The sequence below is a fragment of the Tachysurus vachellii genome, chromosome 17 (assembly GCF_030014155.1).
Source record: "Tachysurus vachellii isolate PV-2020 chromosome 17, HZAU_Pvac_v1, whole genome shotgun sequence".
Lineage (NCBI taxonomy): Eukaryota > Metazoa > Chordata > Actinopteri > Siluriformes > Bagridae > Tachysurus > Tachysurus vachellii.
In genome coordinates, this window is record NC_083476.1 from 19,774,847 (window position 1) to 19,778,741 (window position 3,895).

A 3,895-nucleotide genomic window follows, 5' to 3' on the forward strand; every position below is an offset into this window, starting at 1 on the left:
TAATTAAACCAAGTCGATTAATGTACTTTTGTACTTAAGAATTAAAACCTGCTTAAACCTGTGAAATCCTCTTTCCAAGCAAACCAGCCAATTGAGACCTAATTAGTCTAATTGCTTTATAGAAGCCGAACTCTTTGATGTAATGCAGATGCCCTGGTCATGAATTTTTTAATGTATTGCGAGTAAAATCACACGTGCTAAAAAAGTCTAAGTGACGTTAGAGCTAGCAACGGCAAAGGAAATCACATATGGAGAGAAAAAAAAGGCACCATAGCAACTGAAGCCTTAGAAATGCTTTTCAAATGCCAAAGAATGACATAAACAGGCCATTATTTACACCAAGAAGTGATCTGTGGCAACCTAAAATAGTAGTCAAGGGCCTAGACGTATCTTCTCACATCATCCCAGCAGTTAATTCCCATTGATTTGAGTCTGCACAGAACTGAACATGTCACCGAGCTCTAGTGCTCTCTTGCGTCACGCTGGTGAGACGTCAGCGTGACGCAAGACGGTAAATACCAGCCTGAGGTCTGCGCCAAGTGAGAGTGGCCAAAAACCTTTGTTTCGACAGTCCCTTCAAATGCCAAAAAACGTCGTCTCAAGGACCAGAATTAAATTTGGAATGATCTAGCAATCTAAATCTATCCAAAGAAAAAAGCACTAAATGAAATTCTTAATAGTTCTCTCTTTTCCTGTGCATGATTCTATTCACTTAAGGACATTTATTCCTAAGTTCTCTCGTGGACGTGATATTTATCCAGTCTAAACATCACATCAGACAGATAATCTTCCTTCTTTCATGTTTCTAAGAAGAATCATGTGTCTGGTGTTTTCATTTCCTGTTTTGTTATCTGTTAGAATGACCACATAGTTAGAAGTAGCAGATTTATCTTTATCAGTTTTAGCGCTCGTTCATCTTCGGTAGTTACTTTATCTTGGTCAGGATCACTGGGTTGAGGTGGAACATCCTGGAGAAACACCAGCCACAATTTAGCATATAGCCAGTCCATCTGCTGGCATGTTTTTTTTGGATGTGGGAACAAACTTGAGTTCCTGAAAGGAACCAGCATAGATATGAGGAGCACTTCAAATTATAAAAAGCTCAGGATCGTACGAGGAACGTTCAAGATATGAGGTGTTATCTTTTACACTGCTTGGTTACCAATTTCTTCTTTCATTAAAGGTGGGGTCTCCGTTGTTTGAGAAATGCTTCAGAAAACTGCGTCGGGCCGCCAAACAAAACAAAAATCAAAACAAACATGTAGCCAATGAGCAGAAAGGGGCGGGGCCTGTCAATATTAGCATAGAGAGTGTTCAATGCGCATGTGTGACAGCAGAAAGCGGTTTTAACATTGACATGGAGGATAAAAACAAAGAAAGAAAGCGAAGAAAGGCTTACGATAAGGTAAGAAGTAGGACGTGTTAATATAGGATCAGCTTTCCAGCGCTGGAGAGAACTGAAGGAGCAGGAAGTTGGTCACATATTCACAGATTGGAGTTTCCCGAGTCAATAACTCCTGAGCTAAACGCTGTTACTACACAAATAACACCTCTTTTCTATCGTAGTAATGTAGAGACGCAGCTACAACCGTGTTTTGTTTAGTAACAGCGTTTAGCTCAGGAGTTATTGACTTGGGAAACTCCAATCTGTGAATATGGGGCCAACTTTACTTAAGACGCGAGGCGCTTTTTTCCTTCTCGATAGGTGAGTAACGTTGGTTTTGCTTTGTTACACAGAACTAATATATGCCTTTGTCCTTTACATGATTATGCTTGTGTGTCATTTTTGTTTGTTTGTTTATCTGCAATCGTATTGTTCTTCACTTCAGCTATGATAAAGACACATTTCTTTCCATTAGTTGCCTGGGTTACGTATGTATGTGTGGGCGGAGCTATCAATACAGGGGTGGGACCCATTTGGGTTAGGGGCATGTTTGTTTTGGTGATTTCAAATGTCAACATTTGCTTTCAAACAACGGAGACCCCACCTTTAATTCTAGGAGTAAGTCCTAGATGTCTTTACATTTAAATTTCAATGGTGTTAAGATCTCTAAGGATCTCTGAGGAGCCTGTACATGTAACAAAGTCTATATGCTTCTATTCCTTGTATAACCTCCAAATTTCTTCCAATTTTAATGAGCCAGTGCTGTCTGATGCTCTTGTATTCCCTGGTGTAGATCAGCTATTTGGGGGTGATACTTCTAGCAAAGCGATTCTTGCTGCACTTCAACCTCCCACACGTCTCATGAGAGATGAAACCAAAAAGTTGCAAAAGGAAATTGAGGTTTTCAAACCATCCGTGGTGACCTGGTTTATGAATATATGTGTGCTTGTGTGTGTGTGTGTGTGTTTGGTTACAAGTGAACATCTTGTAGTGCAAGATCGATATAAAGCCCAGAGGTGTTTGCTAAGGTTGTGTATGGGAGTATGTTGTTTCTCATGCCGCAGCACATACCGCTGGCTCCCTGCTGATGACCAAGTACAAGAGAATTTTCATAATCCTCCAGGCACGTCATGCATCATTTTTATTTATTATTTATTTATTCTTCAAACCGCCCACTCAGAGTTCAAAATGTCACTCATAAACCACACAAACTACTGTGAAAGAATTGTAATTAGTTTTAAGCCTGCTAGGATTATTACAAAGTCATCCTAAACTCTTAGTAAAAAAGAAAACAACACACAAGCAAACACTAAACTGGGGCTTTCCATATCACAAGGGTTGTAACTTTAAGTCTAGGCTTTAAGGTACACAATTGGACTCATACCCTCTCGCTCATTTTCTACCGCTTATCCGAACTACCTCGGGTCACCGGGAGCCTGTGCCTATCTCAGGCGTCATCGGGCATCAAGACAGGATACAACCTGGACGGAGTGCCAACCCATCGCAGGGCACAGACACACACTCTCATTCACTCACGCAATCACACACTACGGACAATTTTCCAGAGATGCCAATCAACCTACCATGCATGTCTTTGGACCGGGGGAGGAAACCGGAGTACCCGGAGGAAATCCCCGAGGCACGGGGAGAACATGCAAACTCCACACACACAAGGCGGAGGCGGGAATCGAACCCCCAACCCTGGAGGTGTGAGGCGAACATGCTAACCACTAAGCCACCGTGACCCCTGGACTCATACCATTAATTGTAATTATATTTCAAAAGTTATACTACATGCATCTTTTCTAATAAAAGATTTCGGTACTACAGGTACCAAACCCTTAAATTTGGCTATATTGACTATCAGTAGCATTAAAGGTGGGGTGCACGATGTTTGAGAAATGCTTCAGAAAACTAAGTCAGGCCAAAAAACAAAAACAAACGTGTAGCCAATGAGCAGAAAGGGGCGTGTCTTGTCAATATACTGCGGAGAGAGTGTTCAGTGCGCATGTGTGACATTAGCAGAAAGCGATTGAAACATTGACATGGCGGATACAAACGAAAAACGAAAAAAGGCTTACGATAAGGCAAGAAGTAGGACCGTGTTAATATAGGATCAGCTTTCCAGCACTGGAGAGAACTGAAGGAGCGGGAAGGCCTGCGATGGGACGCCGAGGTCGCTTTCTTTCTTCTCGATAGGTGAGTAACGTTGGTTTTGCTTTGTTACACAGAACTAATATATGCCTTTGTTCTTTACATGATTATGCTTGTGTGTCATTTTTGCTTGTTTGTTTATCTGCAATCGTATTGTTCTTTCCTTCAGCTGTGATAAAGACACGTTTCTTTCCATTAGTTGCCTGGGTTACGTATGTATGTCTGGGGCGGAGCTATCAATACACAGGGGTGACACCCATTTGGGTTAGGGGCGTGTTTGTTTTGGTGATTTCAAATGTCTCAAATGGCTTTAAGGTACACAATTTGACTCATACCATTAATTGTAATTATACTTTA